We start from the raw sequence: 11,647 nt of genomic DNA on the forward strand, positions 1-11,647 counted from the left end.
CTAGGGGCAGGTTTCACACCTGCATCCCCTCCCTGGCCAGGATTCCCCCATCACAGGGGGAAGCCCCTGCTGGCTACCACCTCCCCACTATGGGGGGGGGGGAGATCCACAACTAACTCCTCTGGGGGCGACAGTCACCCCCTCCCGGGGGCACCCAGGCTGGCTCCCCTCCCAGGCTCAGGCCGCCAGAGGGAACAGGGTGAGGGACGGCCACGGTCCGCCCGGCCCTGCGCTCAGCTGTTAGAAAGCCCCCGCCTTGGCCGGGGCCCTTCTCCTTCCGGCTGCCGCGGGGAATCAACCAATCAGCTTCATCAATATTTGCATAAAGCAGCTGGAGACAGCTCTGTAGGAAAAGCGTGAGAAAGGGGCACCTAGGGATAGTTTCTTCCAGCGAGGTGAATGAAAGTGCCCTGAACCCCACTGAGTGAAGTAGATATACAGACACTAATAAGTCTAAGATAGAGATAGTACTGGGGGAAAAAAAAAAAAAAAAAAAGAACGCTGCTCACCCTACTTGTAAAATTAAAATTATAGGTATGCTTTATATAGTGTTGCATTTGGAGTTATATAATTGCCCGGATGATCCTCAGTGGTCTGGGGTGCAGGCTTCAAACCTGTAGCTGTCTAGCGACAGAGTGGTTCAATTCCACCTTTCGGGCGTCTATGCTCCCCTTTTTCACCTCCCTGCTGGGTGGCTAGTCCCCCCCACCAGTGAGTTTCCCTTAGGTAGTAATATTGGTGGGTTTCCTTCTAATTATATTGCGATTAGTGCTGATTGGTCAGCTCCACTGTTACTGACGCAGGCCCTAATGCTGACTGATTATTGGGTGTTATTGATTTGTGAATTTCCCTATCGATTATCAATTGATTAGTGATGCTTTGCAGAGAGTTCACCAGTATTGATTGGTATTGATGGAGTTCTTTATTATTGTATGATTATGATTAGTAGTGCTATTGATGGGCGAGGTTCTTGCTGACTGGTTATTTCATGTTGGCTGCTGATGTTGTTGACTTGTGGGAGTTGCTTGATTAGTAATATTTCCTTTTATTCATTGATTAGTGAAGGTCCCTACTATTGATTAGATGGATGAAGGGTAATATTGATTGAGGAGAATCCCTATTATTGAGTGATTGTTGGGAGAATTTCCCTATAAGTGATGAGCTGGTGGCTTCAGGCAGATATTTTTTGCATGTTCATATATATATATATGGAGAGCCACCATTTTCCTGAACTCTTGAATTTGGGCATGTCATCAAAACAAGTTTGCCATGTTTATTACTCTTCCCTGAGTTTGATACCCTGCTGTTGTTGCCTTCCTCCTTTGACCAAAGCATGCACTGGTGCTCAGCACTGCTGGAGTAAGTTGACAGGACTTAGATGGAGTATGCGGAAGGAAAATCCAAGTTTAATTGGATTCTGCTAAGCAGATCTTTATTAGTGTCATTTCGCATCCTACAAGAGAGGAAAAAAATAAAGGAAACCATGCTTTAGATCTGCTCCATATTGAATATACCCTGTCATGAAGATTCTTCACTCCAGCGATAAACATCGGTGCTAACGATGTCACCCAGCCCCGTGAAAAATAAAGGTTAACGTGTTGCTGAAAAATATATGGTCCAGGTAGGAAGCATTAGTTCTGTGATGTCCAATTGCAGAAGCTCCAGCATTGACCTTAGGATTTGCAGGGCCTCAAGCAAGCAGAAGGTTTCAGAGTGGGGCAGAGAGAACTTGGACCATAATTTCCTCCCCTCTGGTCACACTGCCAGGAGTGGGTGCTCTGACTGGTGAATCCCACTGCTGCAGGGCAGGAATGGACTAGCCCATGGGTGTTGTGACAACACAAGATCATGAGGCCTCAAGTGTGTGTTTGTTGTTGCTGGTTGTGCCTATTGCTAACCCTGAGTGACTCTGTTTCCATTACACAAATTGACTCATTTGGTCTGGTGGATGTTGGGGTAATAGACAGCAGGTGCATCCAGTGCCATTATTATTTGGCTGAAACCTAATTGCCTTAGATGTACTGAGTGCTGCCACCAATCAGAAAACCTCCACTTTTGCACTAGCCTGTACTGTCATTTTTATGAATAAACTGGCCTACAGGGCAACAGTTTTCTGATGCTCTGAAGTGCACATGTCACATCAAGGCTTTTTATTTATGTGTAGGATATTTGCGTGAGCTTTCCACAATGCAGCTAGAAGCGACATGAATCCCAGATGGCTATCTGCTTTGTGCCATTCCATCTGTTTCTGTAAATCAGTCAGTTTGCGTCCCCTGCTCATAATGCACTTTCTGTGTGAAATACCACCATGGCCTCAAAAATTAATTAATGTAATGCAATTTGGCTTTGGGCTTTTGTTTCCATCAGGGGTAGCTCTGGAACGGCCTTTGCCCTACAGTGGGCAGCTGAGAACAGCAAAGCTAGCTGCCAGCTTCATAACAGAACATAATAAGGCTCTTTCATGTGTGGTTTATAAGGGAACATGCTGTTTGTATCTGTTTTGTTTTTTTCCAAGAAGTAATCTGGGATTAAATTATGACAATCAAATTCTTATATTCCACCCCACGCCTCACACACAAGCACACAGATGGGGGTTATGTGCTCTGAGCTAGAATTGAACTGCACAACCAACCAGTTTGCATCTGTTCTTGGCGTTGACTTTGCTTGTTTCGGCAAAGCAACAAGAACAAACCCGCTCCTATCCAATCGCCTTGGAAGACAGTAGCAGATTTAGACTGTGGGTAGTAGTCTACCCCTAGGGGGAGCTAGTGGGTTCCTGACTGGCAGACACATCACCCAAAGGACAGTAGATCTCCTGCTCCATGAAGGTTGTGGTAAGCAGGAACCTTAAGGGCACAAACTAATCCAGTCAATGTGGAAGGGTAGCTAGTGGATTCATTCTCTGCTGTGCTGGTACAGGAGACAGAATGGCCCCTTGATGGGGGAACTGGAAGCTGGCTTTCCAGCTGATGTATTGGAGGGGTGTGGGTGGCGCAAGGCCCTTGGAAGAGTGGTAACCTCTTTGTGTGGGTACCATCCGATGAACCCTATGCCTAGAGTAGAACATTAATGCTGAACCAATTGGTTACATCATGTTGGACAAGCAGCTAAAAACTTTGTATAAACTATGGCCATTCAGTGATTGGTCTGGTAAAGTGTTCAGTGTCTGAACCAAATGAGCGCTACTCCCGACATGCAAAGGGCTAAGCTAAAATTAATTGAACAATCTAAAAATAGTTAAAACACAAGCAATGGAATCTTTGGACCCACATTGCACGAGAGTTTTGCTTTTGCTGAAATGAAGTCACCTTGCTTTGTTTTCCAAGCGGAATCACAGTGTGGTGTGGAGGAAGTGTCGGTGTTCCTGGGTGAATGTGGCTGACGTGGCTCCCTGTGCGTATGCCTGACTGGGATCTGACTCAGTGAACATGTGTTTATGGGTGAGTGTGCAACTGCATGTGTTTTTGTGTGCAGATAACAATGGCTCTGCCTAGGTAGCCTGTGAGGGCTGAACCCAGGACTTCTGGATCCAGTCCGATTAGTTTGGAAGAAGTAGCACTCACAAATCTCTTTTGTGGTCCAGCCACTAGAGGGGAAGAAAGCCCCATGCTGGGTTAATGTGAGGTACATATGCACAAACAGGCCAGCTCATCAGCTACAGTTGAAGAGCACAGAGCAAAGCTTGGGAAGTGGGGGGTGCAAAGCTGACCTCTGTGCCCAGTTGATTTTAGGCTGCCTGTGCGCTGGGTCGTCTCCCTAGGGACTAATGTGGCAACTAAAAATCAGCAGGGAAGTCAAAGCCACCCCCCTCTACACAGGAGCAGGGGCAAGTGTGAGTTTGAGAGTTGTCGTTATGCTGGTTCCTTACCACTGGAGAGGCTCCCTACACTGGGCTGATCCAGCTATGCCAGCTCTAGGGCCCAAGTGTGCTGGTGATGCACTGCAAAGCAGCTGCACCACAGCACAGGATTTGGGCCACTCTGTGCTTACGTGTGCAACCCTTTTTTTTTTTTTTTTTTTTTTTATGAATGGGGAAAGCTGAGTTCTCAAGCCTGGGCAAGTGCCAGCGGCTATTGTTGTCTGTATGAGTCACAGACGTCACGGAAACACTGCAGCCAGGGTTTGCTTTTGAACAGAGTGTACCTGTGTGCATCCCACACGCACACATACAGCTACAGAGGCCGGAGCACAGCAGAGAGGCAAAGAGTGTTTGCTAGTAGCATACTGACCTGAACTCCTTAAATGTCAACAGACACACTCCCTTGGCAAAACGGGGGCTGGTGTGACTCACACAAATGGGTAGAGCTCGACAGTCCCCCATCCTGCAAGGCTTTATTTGGAACTAGAAAGGTGTCAGTCACCTCCCCTCCAGCATACTTCCCAGACCAAATCCAGCAATGATCTCTTTGGGTTTGACACGAGCTGGTCAGAAAATGTTCCCGCCCCCCTCCCCGCCCCAGGGAAAACTTCAGCATTTCGTCAAAAACCTGAAACATCAAACCCTGAAATTCTTCCCTGATCAGGAGTTTTTGAGTTTCTGGGGTTTTTTCTGCTGAAAAATCAAATTTACAAGGAAAGCAGACCCTCACTGTGAAAATGTTCATTGTCTTAAAAACCCAATGTTCCATCAAAAAAATTGAAGCAGAAAATGTTTTGTCCAGCCCTAGTTTTGCTATTTGGTAACTCATTCTATGTGGGAATAAAAAAGAGGAACATATAGTCAGGAATGCAAACCCTTTATTTCAATCTAGCATGCACAGGATACACATTCAGCGGGATTTAGGGACAATTCATCTCTCCCTACTCAAGTGGGCAGTGCCATTCACATGAGTAACAGAAACAGGATTTGGGACCTGGTTTTGGGAGGTGCTGAGCTCCCACAACGCCATTTGACTTCAATGAGAGCTAAGAGCTCTTAGCGGTCACAGGAGGTACTGTGCACTTCATAGGATGCAGCTGATGGCTCTAAGAGAAACAACATGTACTGTAAGGTATATAGCCAGATCTTTTATGAGTTTATTGCCAGCATATAGACTCTCAGAAGCATTGTTCTAATGTCTTCAGCTGATTCAGACTCTTTATAGCCAAACTGTAGTATAGATCTGACTTCTCTGTCTCTTCTTTACTTTCTATGCTATTCTGCTTTGCTGAAAGTTACAAATAGAACTCATGTATTTGAGTGGGACTAAGTTTATAATATGTTCCAAAGTTTTTACTAAATGTTAAATAACTGGTTAGAGTTTAAAACTGAAAGATTTTAAAAATATATATTTTTACCACTGATGTTGTTCAATTTCTCTTTGCATTTCACTCCACTCAGACTTGGAAACTATGCTAGTCCTTTGGTTTATAATCTGTGTCAAGTCAGTTTCACTTCCTGGTTCTCACACACTTGCACAAGGCAGTTCTGTTGGGTCACAACAAATCAGAGGTTTTGTTTAAATCCATAAGATTCCTCTATTCCCTTCAGTCATGAAAATCTTTCTATTCCTATTAAGGTTTGCAAAACAGCCTTTTTTTAAAAAAATCTGAATTTTGGACCTAAAGTTTGTTGATATCAGCCCTTTAAAATTGAGAAAAGGAAAAGGAGGTGAATGTCATTGATAAAATAATAGTCATGAAAGGCAACTATATTGGAGAACTGTATTAACATGGTATATCCTGTGTATGGCAATAATATTTGGAAGGAAATTGCAGGTTTTCTGAGACAGAACTCTTCTTGTGAAGCAAGACAGTTAAACGGTCTGGAGGTGTATGCCTTGATTCTGTTCGTGAATAGCACCAATAGAAACATAAGTCATGGCAGGGATGCAGCGATATAGGTAGGCATTAGAACTCTGTGCACACCCAGCTGAGCTGTATCCATATAATGTCCCAGTGGTTGACCTGCCATTATGTATACTCTGTCTCATCCCTACTAAGAGAACGGCTGCTGTTGCAAAGGGAGTCCCAGCAAGGTGTGGATAAAAGGTCTGATGGATCATGTAGTTGTTGGGGACACTGGGGCATGGCCACTAGGTAACTCGAGGGGATGGAAGACCACGAGTGTCGATGAAGCCCCCTCGCACTAGGCCCACGTGTCCTTGCCCCCCCCCCAGCCTGGAGGCACTCGCAGCAGCTCTGCGTACTAGGCCCAAGTGTCCTTGGCCCCCCCGCCTGGAGGCACTCGCAGCAGTTATGCTGAGGATCTGCAACAATATGTTGCAGAGTCAGACTGCCTGAAACTAAACAAGGCCAAACAGGGCAGATATGGAAGAAAAATGCTGAATAAAGCAGCTTTATGTACAATTTAACCAATGATACAAAAAACAAGGGAACTAGCTGGTAACTGGATTGGCTGGCTATATGGATACTTAGGGCAGCTTGCTATTGGATAAGTATGCTGAAGAAAGGATGTATAAAAGCCTGTGTAACTTCCTGCTCTGGGTGCAGGATTTGAGATTCTATTCTCCCTGTACCTTTTTGCAGCTGCAAATAAACTTTTCTGCTTCTCCACCCCGTTGTGATTATTGGGTGAAGCACACCGGGTAGCGAACCAACCCCTGCTGTTGTTTTGCCTCTCGGCACTGGGTGCCGGCAACATAGTCACCACAGAGATGTAGTGCTGGGAAATTAAACATGTATAAGCCAGGGTATGTGACTGCTCTCACCCATGCCCCTCAACACAAGCCTTCCTAGGGAAAACCAGATTCCAGCTTACGCCTGATACTGTAGCTTAAAGGCACATCCTGCTGTTTACATTACCTTCAGACCGAGGTGGTATGGGGGCATAGCCCACAGCCCATGAGCATCTGAGAGACAATTAAGAAGCCTGCTGCCTCAGTGGCTCAGAGCACTCAAACCCATGACACTTCACATTTTCCCAAGGGACTGTCATGGATGGTTCCACCTCTGGAGGGTGCTGCCACAGGCAGAGAGAGGAGAAAATCACATCAAAATAAAACTAGTTTGCCTTCATCCCATCTCTGTGTAGGCCAACCATGGTTGTTCATTGAACAATGAATGCAGTGCTTCCGTTTTGTAGCTGAGAGAGCCATGCTGGAGCAGCCCTTCCTGTGCCTTGGCTTCTGTAGCTTGTACAGCAGTAGGGGGCTCCAGAGCAGCAAGAAGGGTTTCAGGGAGGGCTGACTAGCAAGCCCAGCGGGGGAGGGGGTGGGGGGCACTTTCCAAAGTGGCTTTAATTAATGAGCACATGTGCAGCTAAAGAGAGTTACAGCATCCCACTCAGAATGCAGACTTGGAGCGGTTTCTGGAGCCAGCCATATTCTGTTCAGTAGGAAAACGCTTTTGGACTGCCCATGGATTGGACGGCTCTTGGACAGCACCGCAAGAGCAAGTCCACGTACGGGCTGCCTGCCTTTCAGCTGCCAGCTCCGAGCGGGTTGTTTTTCTTGTCTTCTCATTTTCAAGGAGAGCGCAGCCAGATGGCCTGTTTTCGAATGCTCTGTGCGTTGGTTGGATGTGTGTTTGGAGAAGCTGCCAGCTTCATGAGAAGGAAGAAAGAGCAAAAGAAAGGAAAAAGCGCCATTTGGTATCTCTTGCTGGGATCTAGCCAGAGTTGAGGCTCTGTTCTATGAAAGGGGGAATCTTAAACGGAAAATTGTAGGCAAAATTGAATGCAGGAGAAACTTTCATGCTCGACAAACTTAGAGACTGAAGTTCTCCATGGTACCTAGCCCATCATCTATCCTACTCAAAAGCACAGAGCAAATACTTCAAGGACAGCTTCAGAGCAAGCTTCATGCACACACCATGCTTGCCTGCCAATGTGTCTCAATCATGACCTGAAGTGACCACCTTTAAAGTTGAGTCTCCATACACCATTCAGACCATGGCCTATCTGCTGAGACTGCCAACACAGAGGCCAGCTGATGCCAATTGTTATGTTGCCTTCTGCGATTTGGCCACTGGAATCTGGAATTAGACCATCCAACCCATTCAGGTCACTCCTGGAAAAAAGGAGCCGTCATGGACGGCTGCCCAACTGTTGACGAAACTTGTCCTGATTTTAAAGAAAGCAGCCGCATTCCCCTCTTGGATCCAAATAACATGGTGAGACTGAGATTCTTGTCTCTCTATGTGAACGGAACTATCCCCTGTGTGGATCTGGAAGACTAAATTAGCCCTCACTGAAAAAATACAGACATTTCAGTATGCGGGATAATTTATTTAATACCCTTTAATAGATAATTCTATGGCACCATTTTAATCTAGGAGGAAAAGTCTGTTTGGAGAGAGGGGTAATTCAGAAATGTGGGTAGCTTTAGGATTCAATTAGCCGTGTCTCACTCATTTCGGGATCTTGTTTTGGTGATGCCACGCCACAGTAAGCAGCAGCAGCTACTAGTATTTTGGGCCAGAGGAACCCATGTCTGCAACCATCCCCTCCGGCTGAGATGCCATTGTGTTTTATAAGCAGATTCATCTGTCTGCTTGCTGAAATCCTGACACGGAGGAGATTGTGTGTGTGTGTGTGTGTAACCGCAAACCTCATGTCTCTCCTGATTGCATCAAATTATTTTCACTAAAACAATCAGAATTCAAGGGTCATCAGGACAGACAGTGTCTCCATGGCAACACAGGCTGGGCTTTACAGAGCAGGTATTCTTCAGGTAACAAGGGCGAAGATGGATGTTCTGACTCCTACTCTGGTTCACACACCCCAGGCAGAGCCTTCTTATATCTGTAGTATTGTAGTACATCTGTGGCTACACACCATAGCCTCTTGTAACTTCACAGCAGCAGCAAGGACAGAACTCTCAGTCTCTGATGCCACAAAGCACTGGCACCTGCCACTTGAGCTAAAGGATCATCTCCATCAGCTGCCCACACTCTCGACACACATAGCTGAGCAGTTTTGATGCCACTCACTACAAGACAAACTAACCAGTTTGCTACAATGCATGCAGAGGGCACCATGCATATACCACTCCTATTATAAATGAGTCTTTGGGTCAGAAAAGTGCAAAGTAGAATTGAATACGATTGCCTCCAAAAGAAAAAAGAGGCACCTTTAGGACACTGGGCTCCTTTGGTCTGAACCACTGGCATAAAGAACAGGATGAAATCACTTTATTTGAAGCAGGAATTAATATAGAATATTTGCTTCCTTTTAATCAAAATGCAACGTGCAAGAATCCAACTATGAGCTCCATAGCTGTGAGGCAGCAGCCAGTTTGCACATGGCTAGGGCTTGGGATGATTACTTCGTCAAGTGATCTAATTGCCTGATCTTCACTGAGTGCTGTGAAATAAGACTGATAAAGGGGGTAAGTTTTTCCGTAAATTGTATGGAAAATGCAGAGCACGGGGAGTCAGGACTCCAGGGTTCTGTTCCCAGCTCTTCCACTGACTCACTGCTGACCGTAGGGAAGTCACCACACCTCTCTGTGCCCGTCTGGCTGCTGGGGATCATCATCTTGCACTAGGCGGGGAGAGGTGCAGGGGAACGAATGAGGTTTAAATCTTTACAAAGAGCTTTGAGACCCTTGACGGCAAGGCATTATGTGCTGTGAGTGCAAGGTATTAGTACCAAAATACGCACGCTGGCCACCTCGGGCAGCTGTGTCAGTCGGCAGTTGCAACCTGTGCGTTTGTGGCATGTCTCTTCTTTCCACTTGCTTTATTTTGTCACTTCGGTGCTTCTGCGTTCCCAGGCAAAGGCAGCATCTGCTCCAGTTTAGTTCCCAGCAGCTGTTGCATCATGTCTGGAACGCATACTTCTGCATAGTGTTTTTAACTCAACAGGCCAATCGAAAAAGGGTGAGACAACTCGCTGTAGCTGTTTGCCTGGGTATAGCTACCTGGCCGAGAGGCGTCCAGTGACCGGAGGCTATACTGACTCTTGGCCAACCTGAGCCTGAGAAGGAGCCAGAATTTACCAATGTACATTGCCAAAGAGCCATAGTAATACGTCAGCAGCCCCCACCCGCATCAGCTCCCCCACCCTCCCGCTCCCAGCATCTCCCGCTCACTGGCAGCCCCGCTGATCAGCGCCTCCCCCTCCCTCCCTGCACCTCCCGATCAGCTGTTTTGTGGTGTGCAAGAGGCTCGGGTTGGGGGAGAGAGAGGGAGCGAGGGCACAGCAGGCTCAGGGGAGGGGGCGGGAAGGGGGGGAGTGGGGGCAGGGCCTGTGGCAGAGCCAGGGGTTGAGCAGTGAGCACCCCCCGGCCCATTGGAAAGTTGGCACCTGTAGCTCCAGCCCTGGAGTCGGTGCCTATACAAGGAGTCACATATTCACTTCTGAAGAGCCGCATGTGGCTCCAGAGCCACAGGTTGGTCACCCTGCCCTAACCAATGAGCTACAAGAATTTTGAAAAGATGTTAAGTATTGTGAAGAGGAGCAACCTTCTTTCCCGGAGCCACTCATGTCTGCTTTGTCCCACCATGGGGTGTGATCTTCTTGGAGTTTGTGACACCAGGCAGGGTCAGGGTTAGTCAATATTTGGCTGGGAGAGCTCTGAGAAGAACTCAGCTGCTGCTGGGCGTGGGGTTGGCAATTCAGTGGCTGTCCCTCTTCCCTCCAAGTTAAAATTCAACTAATACCCCAGTGTGGCATTAGGATATGCTGCCTCTTTCTGGCATTGTGGTGGTGCCCATAACTGAATGCAGAATTACAGGTGGGGTTGGACCCCAGCTGGATAGCACCTGCTTTATCAGATGGTCCCTTTGCAGATTGAGACTACATATAACAGAAACGATCATGTTTCAGAACACCTCAGGAGCACTACCGAGTGCACAGTGGAAGCTGTTTGCTTCGTGGAAAGGAAAAATCTGGCTTCTTTCATCTAAAGTTAATTAAAGCTGGGATTTTCAAAGGAGTTGGTTCCTGTCTCACTTGGGCCCCATGTTGAATGTTTCTTGAGGAGAGAAGCCACCTGGCTGAGTCCAGATTTGCAACCGTCTCTTTTGAAGTTGGTAAGTAGAAAATCATCAAAGAGTGACTTGCAGCTGGGAGCAGCTCAGCCAATCAGATTCAGAGATTCCCTTTTGGCTCAATCAGCTGAACTGGTGTCTACAGACCGTGGCAGCCCCACTTAGAGTGCTGGCTGGCGATAAACAGAAAGACACAGATACACACATACAGCAAGTCTAGCTACCAGATGGGAGACCCCACAAACTGGTTGCACCCAGATGGAGCAAGAGTTGAAGAACATTCATTCAGATCAAAAACCACAAATTGGCTACCGCAGTATTCACAACCCCACTGACTGGCTTTTAAGGAAAACTGGTGTGAGCAAAATTATGTTCACAAGTCTGTTCCAAGAAATGGAGTGTATCTATGTGTATTCACATGACATTGATATTCATGCCAAAATTGTCTAGCAGCCATTTTGAAAACTCTTTGTGGACCTGGGAATCATCTAATCAGTGAGCAAAAACAATACCATGTGAGTCTAGGGACCAGACACACAGCACGAATAGGAAATACTCCAAGCAACAGTGATGGTGACTCGCTTATGAGTGACCCAGAGGCTGAGATGTGTTTGTCTAAACCAGTGGTTCTCTACCCACGGTCCGTGGGCCGCTTGTGGCCCAATCAGCACACAGCTACGCCCCGTGTGACATCCTCAGGGCCATACAAGTAGTATATATATTGTGAGGATGAGGCCCACATAACACATAGAGAGCTGTATATGTGGCCCAC

At 46.9% G+C, this 11,647-nt stretch overlaps 1 non-coding gene across 1 annotated transcript; it reads left to right on the forward strand.

The window, feature by feature from the left end:
* The first annotated feature begins 573 nt into the window (after window positions 1-573).
* TRNASTOP-UCA (transfer RNA opal suppressor (anticodon UCA)) lies at window positions 574-660 on the forward strand. The gene has a single exon. It is a non-coding gene; the product is annotated as a tRNA-Sec (tRNA).
* The last annotated feature ends 10,987 nt before the right edge of the window (window positions 661-11,647 follow it).

This window comes from Natator depressus, chromosome 3 (assembly GCF_965152275.1).
Source record: "Natator depressus isolate rNatDep1 chromosome 3, rNatDep2.hap1, whole genome shotgun sequence".
In the NCBI taxonomy this organism is placed as follows: domain Eukaryota; kingdom Metazoa; phylum Chordata; order Testudines; family Cheloniidae; genus Natator; species Natator depressus.